Raw genomic sequence first — 14,922 nt, 5'->3', positions numbered from 1 at the left:
TTTTACTTGTAATTAGGTATTTTAGGATTATTGGTTTTTGATTAAAAAAATGACCTGAATACTTCTTCCACTTTCTACCACTGACTTTTGTTTTAATGGTTTCATCTAACTATGTAAATGAATGTCTCAGTCTCAGTTTTAAGCTTGACAAAAATACGAAATTGAAGAAATGGTGGTGACACACCGGGAGTTTTGTCAGTGTAAGACAATAACACTTTCAGTGGTAAACAAAGAGGTGAAGAACACTGTGAAATCTCTGTTTTTATGGGATTAAAGCAGCAATACTGAGGCAGTTTCTTGGGCACTGTTGCCCATCAGAGTTGCCCAAAAAATTGCCTAGTGTATCACCGCCCTAAGTCATGTCTGTGCCGTAATAGTAACAATATAAAAAGGATTGAAATGTCTTTTTGTATGACTCAGCCTCCTTAAGTTACAGAATTCAAAAAGTCAGGAAGCATAACCCAGTATTTAATGCCAAGATGTCTTTATTCAAAAACAACAGCAAACAAAAACAGTCAGAGACAAACAGATGTTTTCAATGGACAATGATGTAGCAAGAATACAAGATTACCTCATTCCACACTTTCACAATGTCATCATGAATGAGTATGATGAAATCTGACTTATGATATTACATAAAAATGAATCATAGAGACACGAAAATTACCTTTGGTCAGTGTGTCAGAGTCTACGTTTTGCAGTCTTCCTCTGCAAGTCCATGGCAAGTTAAAGCCTGGGTGTGTGTGTGTGTGTGTGTGTGTGTGTGTGTGTGCTTTGAGGTCAGCTGTCACGCAGAGAAGATGATGAAACGGCTGTCTGCCTGGTGGAATACCTCTGCAGCCCCATTTTCCCATGCCCTATGCCTCTTTAAAGTTACATCTCAAAGAGGTATATGCATAGGAAAAAGGAACAGCGAGTGCAAAGAGCCCTGCCGCCCCGCCGCCGCACACCGGAGCCTGGAGGGCAGGGATGTAAAACACCCAGTCGGTTACATGACTGCATGTGCAACAGAAGTAATGACTTACATATTTCTCCGTCTGACTGAGAGAGATTCACTCGACATACAGAGGCAGAAAGCTTTGAATATAAAAATGAACCAACATACACGCTCTACTTAAAAAAAACAAAACAAAAAAAAAACAAAGCAGATGTAAACAGTTCTAGTTTCTAAATTGTAGGAATCAGTTTATAACACACATGAGAGATGAAGAGGACTTACCCCGTAAAGCAGCAGATGAGTCTCTCCTGGGAAAGCACCTCCTGTTGGCCATTTATCCTTCTGAGGGACCTTGAAGATGTTTGAGAAAGACAGCAGAGTAGCTGTTGTCTTTGCTCACTCAGCACTTATCCTCCCTCCTTGCTTCCAAGCCAGGGCGAGACACCTGTGGAGACAGAGAAAAAAAAACAAACTGTTTCAGTACATTGATACACATGGCTCGGATGACTATGCAAAGTTCATTGTCTATTGTGCCCAAGTGCCCCCAGTTAGCAGTGAACTTGTTCCAGTTATCACCTATAACATTTATCTTACACGGTTATCTGGCACATGCTGCAGACGTGGTGGAGCAGAGCACGGAAGAAGGGAGAAGTTGAGAACGGCTCGTTCCTGCCGTTGGAAAAGTTTCTTATCTGTTCAGGGTTTTTTTTTTTCTCTCTCTCTTTCTCTCTCCCAGAAGAGGGGCCCCAATGCTTTTCAACACTCAAGGTCTCTAGACAAGGACTCTCAGGGTGCGCAGAAGTGAGACGCTGACAAACACACACACACACACACCACACACACACACACACACACACACACACACACACACACACACATGCACACACACACACAGGGGCCATGTAGTGTGTAGCGGAGGGAGTGTTGTGGCATGTCAAGGCCAGTGCAGTCGGCCGAAGATGAAACTCTTTTCTCTGGATCTCTGAGTTTGCACCATTAAGAGCAGCAGTCATATATCACAGGGTTTAGTAAAGGAAGACCTGTCTTGGATGAGCGTGTCCACCCAGTTGAGGTCATCTCCTGTCACATAGGAAAATATCTCTGAGCTATAAAGAGAGTTGCATAGTATCGACGTCTTTACAAGTATTTTCTATATCCTTTATCATTTCATCCCTCACATGACAAATGAGTGTCTCAGTCTTTGTGGAGGCTGATGTGCGCTCTGTATCTACAGTAAGGCTTTGTGTTGAAATGTTAATCCTACATTTACAGCAAGCTCCTATTCAAGTTCTGTGAAAAGTATTATGAAAGTGTCTCATCAAAACCAAATTTAAGGAAGTACAGTGTATGTATATTAAACAACAGTTTGGCCCTGAATCCTACGCTCCATCTCGCCTGTCTGGGGGCCAAACACTGTTTAATTGCACAGCTGAGCTTCGGATTCAAAAAATATTCAAGAAGAAAAAGAAGTTTGTCTGAGCTATCTGATGTGGGTAAGCAGAAAGTGACCCTGAACTCCTCTGGTGTATAGATGATTATACGATGAAATACTTTAATGGTTTGATTTTGATGCATTTAAGCTTTTCTGACTAAAGAATCAAAGATGGACTATTTAATTCACTCTCCAGTCTTATAAATCTACAGTACATGTGCAGGGAGTGATTTGTATTTGCATTTTGATGTAGACATGAAGTTCTGAAAAATCCAATTCATTTTTGGACCCTTTGTTGTGTGTTGGAAAAACATCTACACAGCATTCTGCACGTGGCTAGTGGTGTCGTTCATTCCCTTTCTGTAGGCATCACACAAAAATGAAATCACACAATATAAGAATGGTCGTTTGTGGCCATTTTTCATTGCGTTTACAGCAAGAAGGTGTTCCCTTTTTTTTTTTGCAAAAGTGATTGTGTTTCCTGCCCTGCAGTGAGACATTATATAGATCCTGCACACCACCACTCGGTGGCAGCAATTTCAAGCCCTGACTGGAGGCAGACTGAGGTCAAACACTATTTGTATATATAGAGTAATAGTAGATATTCGTTCTTATGTACTCTGAATTACATTTAGGGCAATTCTGCAGTATATGACAGTGCAGTGAGTGGTAACAAGTGAGGTCATATACCCATACTGACAGTGTCTGAGCCGTGCCCTTTTGGTAAGACGGAGACAAAGCTATTTGATGAAGGTCTGACGAGCAGCAGCATATTTGGAGCATGCAGTAGTCAGAGAGAGCCAGTATTTAGCCTTCTACTCTGTTATCAACACGTTCTGCACTTATACAATAAATCCAAGGTTCAGCATCCTCTCCCCTGTCTTCTTCTTTGGACACATATTTGAAAAAACAAATGGTAAAAAACAAACAAACAACCACACCAGTGTACTCTACAGCAGCAGTTCCCACTACATCAAAATGACAGACTCATTCCCTCCATGTCTCATGAGGGCTTCCTTTTAATTGGGTAAATTTTAACATGCAGCTTTTAAAATCCACTCTTGTTTCTTTTCTTTTCTTTTTTCTTTTTTTTTTTTTTTGCACTGTTTCATCTGAGTGGGGCCAAATTTGCAGAGTTCAGCAGAAATGTCTCACTCCATGGGAAAAAAAAAAAAAAAAAAGGCAACAAAAGCTGCTTGTTCATCTAAACACATCTTCCAGGGAGCAGGAGCGAGTTCACTCAGCACAACATTTCACAGGCAAAATGTGGTTTAAGAATTTGACACTTTGACAGGATGAGGATGAGGGTATAATAATTTCCTCAGTCTCAACACAACAAACACCTGTATTTGTCTTTGGGCTTGAATTGGCAATTTGGGGGATCTGTCATACTCATTAACAACAAACAGGGACTCAGGTTGACTCTAAAGAACCTGCTGTGCATCTGCAGGGGAGAATGAGCCGCAAATGACTTTCTATATTTGGTTTTGCAATTTCGGGGAGTGAAGACGTTATTATCAGCCGTACTAGCAGCTTAGCTCTAGTCACTCTGTCGGTTGCTCCACCATTATGGTTTAAATGTCTCTAGTAACAGTTAGCAGACTGCCATGAAATTATGTACAAACACTCATGGTTCCCCGAGGACTGTTTCTGGTAATCCCCTGCTTCTCCTCTCATGTTACCGTGAGTCTGACATTTTACTTTTGGCTGCACCACAACAGCGAGGTCAGTCCGAGGTCAGTCCTATAAACGTGAATGTCAGTGACTGACTGATGAAGTTACACCATTGGTCGGCTGGTGTTCTCCCATTGGTTGTTTTGCACTTTCAAAATGATTTAGCTTGAACAATCAGTGTTGCCAATTTAGCGCCTTTGTCGCTAGATTAACTGACTTTTCAGACTCTTTTACCATCATTTTATCTAACAACAAATCTACTGACTTCCAGGATGAACCTTATCGACTTTCCGTAGAGGAGATCCTGCAGTGTTGCCCAGCTCTGCAGGCACACTTCTTTATACTGAGCACACGGCAGCTGACATGAAGGCGCTTCAACCTTTCTCTGAGTGAGCATGTTACAAGTAAATATGGCTGAAATCACAGCACAGTCATACAATCAGGTTGTGATGGTGAGATTGAAGCTTGATGAAGCACTGAACCAGCACTGCAAAGTGGTTCCAGAGAAGGTTCATTTCTTGATGCTTCATGTAAACACAGCGACATCTACGGGCCAGAATGTAAAAAAAAAAGCAAATCCAAACGTTTGTATGCTGCAGTATCAGGGAAGGGAAACCATCTTTATTCTAAGCAGACCTTTATAGTTATTACTACAAAAGCAATTAACTTATGTCCTTGAAAAAATACATTTCAATAAACTTAAAGCATCTTTATATATGTTACACTATGCTGATACTTCATTGGGAGAAATAAGATCAAAGTGTTGTCAAACTGGAGAAATCTTAGTTTTCCTCGGTGGATCAATTGCAAATACAACCAGTCAATCAGTGTTATAAACCAAAAACTATGAAATTCATAATTTCTCTCAATCGCAAACAAAAGCAGTCACGTGGTGCGGTTACGCTATAAAATGTCATAAAATTAAACACGCATCAACACGCCAGAAAAGCTCAGCTACACTCGACACACACTTCGAAGCCCAGACGTCCCACGTAACATGTCAGGACTGTAACAGTGCAGAGCAAGTGAAAGCGACTGCTGGTTAACATATCGTCTTAATGGGCCGTGTTTCACTCACTGTTTCATACTTGTTCCGTTCTCTGACAACAGAAACAGTAAAACATGTGGATGGATTGCCATGAAAGGATGAATCCACTGACATTGGTTTCAACTGTAGCCTCACAAACAGGTCACATTCTCAATATCTCAAATCTACAAGATGGATCGGCACAATTTGTCGTACAGACGTTCAAGATCGGATGATGAGTTTTCAATGCTTTCTGGGTAAATTGTGTAGAACTCTGGCCATTTTACAGAGAAGATTTAGTGAAGAGTTTAATAATACAAAAATTAGTGAGTGCAGGGCCGACCTGCAGCAGAGCTGAGCTGCTGCGGCTTCTTCATGTGGCAGGTCTCAGCGCTCGTGCTAACTTGTCAGTCAGGCTTAGGATAGTTTCTTTGGATAAATGAAAATGACAGGCGTTGTCATGACTGCTGTATGTTTCCAGCGGATTACTGAGCCGTCTAAAAATGATTTCCCTTCTCCTTACTCACTCCACAATGTTGTGAGTCATGTTTTCCTTTTCTTTTTCATTTGGTGCCACTGGTCACAAGCAGGTGCCACTGATTGTTACCATGGAAATGTGGGTCTTAGTTCAGAGTTAGCTGGGAGGGTGAAACTGTCTAACAGGAAATAAACTCATCTGAAAGCACAATTAAGACTGGCCTAATACTGTGTCTTAGATTTCAGTTTGTCCAATATTTTTATTTATGGCCAATATCTGCAAATATATTATAAATTCTGCCGTGTATAAATGCACTGCTAAAACCAATGCCTGTATTTTAAGGTAATGAAATCATATATCTTCAGAGACTCGTTCAAGAACAGAAGTGCACACCCTGAGCAGTTTCTATGTGCAGCAAATCATTTGTCATTATTTGCAACTTATTTATGTGCAACTGAAAACAGGATGCTTATCGGTAAAAATCTGAAACAAACTTTGTACCTCAGCTTTTATCGATCTCACAGTTTCGTTTTCTTTGCAAAGAACATCACAGTCTCCCAGAGCCTCTCGCACGGCTGTTGACACTTTGTCTTTCTTTTTCTTTGGTGAAAGCTGTCCTGGAGCCATGGTTTAAAATGTTACATTGTGAAATATAGATTTTTTTTCTTCCTGTTAGCATTAGAAAAACAAAGTGTTGCATTCACTACGATGTAACTTGCTGAACAATGAAGAAATAACTGTCTTTATCTCCTTTATGACAACGTTGGTCCAAGGTCATTTAGAAACAAAAAAATGTCTTTAATAGCTAAGCCCATGCCAGCGCTTGCCATTATGAAGACATTCTTTTCAGTGTGAAGATGCCACTTTGTTGCGCACCTCTGGGAGGCTGTGAGTCTGGATTCCTGTGTCTCCCTCTGCCTTCTCCCAGCAGTTAGTGAATTTTAACTTCCCCTCCCTCCATTTCCCTTGTTGTGTTGTGCTTCGCTGCAGGAATGCCGGTCATGCAGTTAAACAGATGGAGAGGGAGGGGGTTGGGGGGCTCCCGGGGCCCCTTCATGTAGGGGCCAATCTACATCAGACAGGGGGGCTGACAGAATAAGGCCACGGAGTGGTGAGACAAGCACCTCAGCCAGGTTCTCTGTGGAGCCGGACCACCATGACGCCACCTGGCTCCCAGCAGGAGGCTCAGGAGTTCAAGCATCCGGGGGCTAAAAGTTCTCCTCACCTCTGAGCGGGTACAGCTCTTTTCATCTGCTCCGTGTAGGTGTGGTGTGTGTACGTCTGAGAGGGGAGGAGGACGAGGAGGGGAGGAAGAGAATCGCAGAGCATGATGAAGAGCTGCTGTGAACCTTAATGTCAGGCTCTGCTTCTCCTACATAAAGCTGAACACATGCAAACCAACAGAAGCTAACATTGCCTCAACGCTTTTTTAGTGTAGTGTGAACATCTTGAGTGCATAACCTCATTTTACATTTAAATGAATGTCTTCGGCTTAATTTTGCTGCTTGTATGTTTGTAAATTGTCTTTCTCTGCTCTCCGCAACACACAGGAATCTATTTGTAGCTCACAGCCAGCTGTAATGGAAACCAGACATTGTTTGACCTCAGGCTTTTTCAGGACTCTAATTCATGCGCTCATATCATTCAAGGCTGTAGACCACACCGCCTGCAATCATTTTTTTTCCCCCCCTCTTCTTCTTCTTCTTCTTCTTCTCCTCCGTTACTCCGGGCGTTTACTGCATCTGACACACAGTTACTGACAAAGTAACAGCAGCAGGAGTTTGGATTTTTTTCAATATAGTCAAAGTTGCTGTTCTTTCACACTTGACCTTAGAGACATCACTTTGACGTTTCACATATGTAAAATCATTGGGGTAAATTCATGAAATGCTCAGTGGAAATCTGATAAGGGAGACTTTTAATGTGCATGACCTGTGTTCTCATATTTTCTATTGTGAAGATGTAGATTTTAATATCATGGATTTGATAACATATTGTGAAATATTTCTCTTATTTCATTGTCGTATTTTTCTATTTGCCCTGTTAATATTTGTCTTTTGATGATGATGATGATAATGTCTCTATGATTTATATCAGCTGGTCATTTGTCACCAGCTGGTTCCTGGTTGCTGTTTAATAGGGGTCACAGAAACGCTGAAGAAGGCCAAGAGCTGAAAGGCATTTGTTTCTAATTGCTGCCATGCCCATTAAAAGTGATATAAACTTATTTTGTGCCTTTTTGGTCGGCACCCAATATACTTTTTAGATACTGGGTTGAGCACACCAGATCTTTTGTTATAACCTTTGAGCTCACCGCCATCTGGATTTCAGTGAAAATCAAATAACAAAATTCAGCGAAATGATTCTTTTCCTGTCACTGCGACTCTCACGTTCTCTGTGGCTCCTTTTAAACAGAGACGCTGCCATGTTGACGTTAAGACCCCTCACACAGGCTTTGCTCTTTACACTGAACCAAACAACGGCAACATAACGCAGCTGCAGTGTGTGATTTTAGACGGCACGCCATGCGTTCTGGAATCAGACATGTGACGTGCAACACAACAGTGTCCCGTCGTGCCGGCTCTCCCTCTTACACAGACGTCTGGGACTATACCTCCACTCGGGGCTTAGTCTGCGTTCGTACCTTTCATACAGAACAGCGAGGCGGAATAAAGGTGCAACATTCCCGGCTTGAACAGGCTGTATACGAGGGGCTTGTGTCTCATTCTCCTTCTCCCTGTCTTCCTTTCAACAACAGTTGCTGTCTGTCGTCGTCAAAAGACATTTCAATTTGGCGAGCGTCCCTTGAGTCCGGGCAAATTACCACTTCAAAAAGCTGTGAGTCCCCAGGTTGTTCCCAGTGGGGTCGCCCCAGTACGCCCGCTCGCTCTCCCTCGCTCCCTCCCTCTCTATCTCTCTCACCCTGCTGCTCAGCAATGCTGATGAGGGCCCGGGCCCCCATGAGCAGGCTCGTCACTGCATACGAAAACAAAACTCTGCAGTGGAACAGAGGCATGCTTCATTATTCTGCATGAATACTGTTATACTTTAATTCATGATAGCTGGAATGTGTTCGCAGCTTTTTAACCGCTGGGAACGAGTAAATGGGAAACATGTTACTGTTGCTTATTCGAAGGTTTGACAGAGGACACATGCACTTTTTGGCAAAATTTTGGGGTTTTTTTCAAAGCAATCCATCCACGCTGTTTCAGAGTTTTTTGTGTAAATCATATGTCTTTTTAGTTAAGTAACTTTCTTGTCCGCTGATACAAATTACTGGATGAACAAAAAGAACAACTAATCCCATTTATAGCTGGTGCACGTGTCTTTCTTATACTACCACTGCTGGCAAAGTCAGAGATGACAAAGCTGATACAACTCTAACGACTGTACACTTATATGAAGATAGCTGGCACTTAGCTTAGCACAAATACTGTTCCCCCCTATTTCCCGTGTTTATGCTAAGCTAAGCTAAGCTAGCAGGCGATTACCTCAGCACGGAGACTGTTTCCCCCTGTTTCCAGTGCTAAGCACAGCTAACTGTCTCCTTGCTCTAGCTTTGCAATGAGGTTACAGATGTGAAAGTGTTATAATCTTCCAATTCAACTCTTGGCAAGGAAGTAAATTATAATTTTTTTCCCAAATGTTCAACTATGGGAGGAAACAAAACAATCCCTTGGAGGTTAAGAAATCACACTCCAAAAGTGAACTGGATTTGTTTGCAGGCTAATTACAAGTATTTTATTTTCCTTTTTCTTGATACCCTGGATGTACTGTACGTTTGTTTGTGAATTTGCTGTCATTGATCTTTGTCTCTGTGTCAGTACAGGTTGTATCATCTGTCATCATTTCCAAGACCTCTTATCTTGTCATATTAAATTATTTTACAACTTTTCAAACTAATGGACCTGTCATTCAAACACTGATTATTTTGTCTCTTCTGACTTCTCCTTCACACTCACATGGGCAAACTGCTGATTGTCAAACCTCTTTTATAGCGAACAAAAGCTATTAACTGGCATTCAATCTAACAACACCCACAATGGATTGAGTTCATGTTCGCAGTTACTTATCATATACAGCCATCTACGTATTTACACTGCAGGGTGAAAGCCATTATTCATGAAGTGTTTATTTTGTAAAGTCCATTTTATGGCCCAGAGATATTTCACACACCGTAAACAACGTCAGTTATGTAATTTTCTTGTTTATTTATTTATTTATTTATTTGAGATGAGAAATCAGAGTTTTAAGGGCAATAGAAGTCAATTTCACTGTATTACTTTCTGTCGATGCCATCATACTCTCTTCCATCATGAAGCTGAATCATTAAAATCACACTCCAGTGAGATGTTGCGTGTATGATGAGGCTTGGTGTGAATTGCCTCTCTCGGAGATCTCGGCGCCCGGAGGCAATAATATTCTCCGGCTGAGTGTGTGAACGAGGTATAAGACACTATCTTACCTGCCTGCTCATTGTAAGTCACTGTGGATAAAGATATTAGCTGTGACCCTAAAATAATGATATAAAACATAAATGACTTGAGGTATTAACTTCAGCACAAAGACATGAACTGAAGCACCGGCCTCTTTACATACGGTGAGAAGATCGATTTGTGTTAACAGAGATCTGCCTAATGCGTCGGTTGTTCCACCCTGTAAGTTTTTGTTTTGTTGGGTAAATGAATGATGACAGTCCCTCTTTCAGCATGGCTTTTTATTATTGGAGGCATTGTAATAAGCTTTGCAGTGAGTAAAGCAGACATTACAGAGCTTGGCAGGGAGCTGACAGATCGTGAAGGCACCTTATTGTCTGAGATGACTGACACTCCCGGAGTTGCCATGCATCACCATTGCTTCAATGCGGCGAGCTGCAGTTGAATAGCTCTGTTTGGTTTGATCAGAGCTAATGGTGCACTAATATGGCAATTAAAGATCAAATGCTGCGTAATGAAATATTTAGCGTTCGCACATCGTTCAACCCGGCCTCCCCGGGCCGGGTCTCTGGGCCTTTGATTCAGCTGCTGCACAGAAGTTCACAGGTCTTCTCCTTTGAAATCAGAGCTCGGATTGAGTCTGTGTTTTCGGAGGGGTCTCCAGGGTCATCCAGGAGGGGGTCAGACCATAATAGAAGATGCTGAACAGTAACAGAAATGCCGATTAATGTGTGACGTCCTTATAAATAAAAGAAGTGAAATGATCACTGTGAGGAAAAGCTGTATGATATTTAACATTAATGTAGTTGTTACATAAATGATGGGAGTAAAACATCTGGTTGGTCTGGTTACAAAATAAACTTTCTGAAATGCGCTTTCAGGCAGGGCCAGACTAACCTGCTGGGAGACACCCGGGCCAAAAATGAGCTGTGGGGCCCTAGTGATCCAGTCTACATACGCATTTTGCCCAGAAGCCCACAGAACAAAAAATATTTTTACCCTGTAATACTAACCTGCACCACATACATTTCAGTCAGTTTGTCATAATTTAATTCAAATCAAGTCAATTTTTATTTGTGTAGCACCAAGTCACAACATACGTTATCTCAAGGCACTTTCCAAATAGAGCAGGTCTAGACCTTCTCTTTATAATATCATTTACAGAGACCCAACAATTCCCACCAAGAACAAGCGCGACAGTGGCAAGGAAAGATTTCCTTTTAAGAGGCGGAAACCTCAAGCAGAACCAGACTCAGGGTGGGCGGCCATCTGCATCGACCGGTTGGGTTGGAGAGAGAGAGAGAGAAAGAGAGAGAGAGCAGGAGAGCCCACAGAGGAAAAGAACAAGAACATACAGTGATAGCAATATTAATAATAGTGACAGCAGCAGTAACAGCAGTAGTAAAGTAATGGCAACTGTAGTGCTCCAACTGATAAAAAATAGTAATGACAGCTAATAACATTAATAATAATCATTATTAATTATGATACATTTTAGCAGGTTTAGCTGCAGGTGTTAGACAGGATCATGGGGGCAGGAGGTGGTTTGCGGTTGCAGGTCCAGACCCTATAGTTCTGGAGGCGGGAGGACCTGTGGAGAGTAACAGGGAGGAGATGGAGAAGGAGAAGGGAGAGAGAGAGGCACACAGCCTGGGCGCTTCATGTGCTTGAGGGAAAAAGCAAACGGTTAGAATGATGCAGTGATATTAGATTTATGTATATATATATATATATATATATATATAATTAAACACAAATATACACCGCTTGGCTTTTTAATTGGGCTTCAAAACATTTACAGTTAATCAAATTAGCACAATGCAGCTGGCATACAAACGTGGGGCCTTTAGGCCTTAAAGAGTTTGAGACGTCTGTGCAGGTGCCCACTTTGCCCAGCTGCTAATCCTGTCCTCACTTAGTCTGATTTATTGTATTCACTGTTAGTGAATGTTAACATAAAAACATGTGTTTTCTGTAATGTTCAATATATTAAAGTTTTCTACTGAGTGAGTCTACATTAAATACTATTTGAATTGTCATTTTATTCAAAGTATTTACCAGCCACAGCAGGTTTAATGATTTATCCACAGCCTGTCATGTTATTGGTATATACTGTGTACGGTGGTTGATTGCATTTAAAACACAGTCTATCTAAACATATTTGTGGACACCTGCAGTGTGCATATCATGAAAATGTAGATTTCAGATCACATGACTGTCGAGAGTAATTAAACATTGTGTTATGTAAACTACCTGCAGAACATAATAATCAAATCAGAGGGAAACATATGTTCTCATTTAAATGCTGATCCATACTAACTGAGACTCACTCGTACAGTCAGCTGTGCTCTACAGAAGCTTTTATTTTTGAGCAGTAATCTTCACTGATAAAAACTGGGACAAGAGGCTAAAGTCACCTCAAGTCACTACTTTAATTATGACAGAAAATGATTTCATTGTATTCCATGAATTATAACTGAAACCCTTCAGTTCAACATTATCTCTTTAGTGGAGGATTACTTAACTCTAATACAGGATCCAGGACCCTCCCAGCCGCCCTCCATTCAAACCCTGTTTCAAGTCCTCTCACACGCTGACACACACTGTATGCACACTTCCACACAAACACTATCTCTCCCAGTGCCGCTAAATGAACAGCGTTACTATAGGTGTGCGTGAAGACATGAGCCAACCCCACACACAAACTGTAGCACATCAGAGCTGCTGATGGAAATGGAAATGCGGAAGCTCTGGCTCTGCCGTTTTACATCTAACGTCATGCGGTGCCCATGTTGTACTGGGGTTGCAGAGGGGAGATGTGAGGGTCGTCAGGTTTGTTTCTAGTTTTTGACATTTCTCCTGTTTCATCTCTCTCTCTTCCTTTCTGTGAATCTCTCACCTCGAGTGAGGTGAGATCTCTCTCTCTCTCTCTCTCTCTCTCTCTCTCTTGTAACGTGCTCCCTGGCGAGACTGATGATCAGACATGGGCATGGGAAAGCGAGGCTGTGGCCTTGCACAGCGGTGGCCCTCACCTCATGCCCCCCCCCCATCCTCCTCCTACCTCCTTCTCCCCCTCCGCGCCCAGTGATAAGAGCTGTATGAAAGACCGTCCCTTCTGCCGGTTGTGGGAACGCTGAGATAAGGTGGGCGATAGGGCGGCTGTTTGCCCTCTCCATGGAACAAGGAGTTCTCAGACTCATCTCATACTCTGGCACAGAAGGGATGAAGGTTTGGGGGGGGGGGGGGGGGGGGGGCGCGTATCTGCATGTGAGCGGTTGGTATTTGCGCGTTTGTACCCCTGGAATGCATGTGGCATTTTTTCTCATGTCACATTGTCACGGCCTGTCAAAAAAAGAAATGCCTTTGCTCAAGTTTTCATCAAACGAATGAGAACTCCCAAAATACATCTTATATATACTGTCAGCCTCCAACTGTCTGACAGTGGCAGAGCAGCAGCTGATATCTGATGAGGGTTAACCAGAGCACAGGTCAGGTTGACCCCGCTCGCAGCAAAATGCCTCACACTTGACGTAGGATCTAAAGCACTGAGATGTGTTGAGGAAGTAAACGAGCTGCTGCCTCACATACATTTTTCTCAAGTTTTAGGAACAGTCAAAGTAATTACTCAAGTCATTGTGAGTGATAAATCAGCAAGATTGTAAAAAAAATAAGAAGCTCCCTCAAAGATTTGCCCTTGAATGACTGAGTGGCTGTTAGAAGCTAAGAAGTTGGCAGTGATGGTCTTATCAACAAAAATAGAGAATCTGTCATGGGAGGCCACTCATTAATCTCATCTCTTATCAAATGAAAATTAAAGTTGTACAACATAAAAGTCGGCACAATCACCTGAGAAGGTGAAAAGTTCCACCTCTGTGTCCACGTCCCTCCTCGTCTCAGCCCAGCTTCAATAACAATAATCTAAAAAAAAATAGCTCTACTTGATTCGTCCAGCTTCGCCGTTATTTTTCCAAGGTTGTTGTCTGTGTTAAGGGGAGGGTAATGAGCTGTCAATCAAATGACCTGGGTTTGATTCATGAGTAGCTCCCAGGGATGACAGAGTTATTGCTCCGGTGAAACCTGAGCTGCGATGACAGCTGATGCTTGCAGAAAAAGAAACAAACAGGCACATTTGCATCGCTCTAGTTTTTCTTTTTCGATTTTTTTTTTTTTATCATTATTGTTTTTTTTCCTGAGCTGTCATCACCTATTCAGTTTGACAGAAAATGTGATTATCTCTCTCCCCCTCATGTGGTTTAGGGAGAAATAAGGGTGACAAAATGTGTGTGTGTGTGTGTGTGTGTGTGTGTGTGTGTAGGTAGGTAGCGGCTTGAGGAGGGAGTCTGTGGTCGTCTTCATACACCCCACTCTGCTGGATGCACCTTGTGTGTCCCTGACACTTTCTCTCATTATTAGATACATCGTTGCCTGCTGGGGAGGCCAGATGTTGCTGGGGCTGTCATACATACACGGCAAATCAAGATGCCTCACACACACAGACACACAGACACACAGACACACACACACACACACACACACACACACACACACACACACACACACACACACACACACACATATAAAGTGGTTTGGGGAGAGGACACGTGGTATATTTATCAGCCCATCACCAGCACATAGAGGAGGTGTTAGATTGTGGTCTGGAGAGGTGGAACCCAAACTTCAGGACCCACTTTACAGCTAATAGTGTCCAGTCTGTGCCAAATGTCAAGATGATGAGGACAGGTGTGCTGGGGAGGGTGTGGGGCTGGATCCCGCAACACAGACAAAAATCTTGGAAATGTGAGTAATAATCCTGTCAAGACCAAGAGGATGAGGAGTAAAATAAACTAGTTTATGAGAACTAAAATGTAATCAGACTAAATGCAAGAACAGGATTGTAAACTTAATTCAACTTGATTTGATTTATGATCTCAAAAAACA

General features: G+C 42.2%; 1 long non-coding RNA gene across 1 annotated transcript; it reads right to left on the bottom strand.

The window, feature by feature from the left end:
* Positions 1-467: 467 nt before the first annotated feature.
* LOC130181634 (uncharacterized) lies at positions 468-1,376 on the bottom strand. The gene is made up of 2 exons (XR_008829615.1): positions 1,220-1,376; positions 468-956 (listed from the first exon to the last, which is right to left on the bottom strand). It is a non-coding gene; the product is annotated as an uncharacterized LOC130181634 (long non-coding RNA).
* Positions 1,377-14,922: the final 13,546 nt, after the last annotated feature.

The sequence above is a fragment of the Seriola aureovittata genome, chromosome 14 (assembly GCF_021018895.1).
Source record: "Seriola aureovittata isolate HTS-2021-v1 ecotype China chromosome 14, ASM2101889v1, whole genome shotgun sequence".
Classification (NCBI taxonomy): Eukaryota; Metazoa; Chordata; class Actinopteri; order Carangiformes; family Carangidae; genus Seriola; species Seriola aureovittata.
Note: the sequence above shows the minus strand (reverse complement) of the source record. Positions and strands in the feature narration are given on the sequence as shown.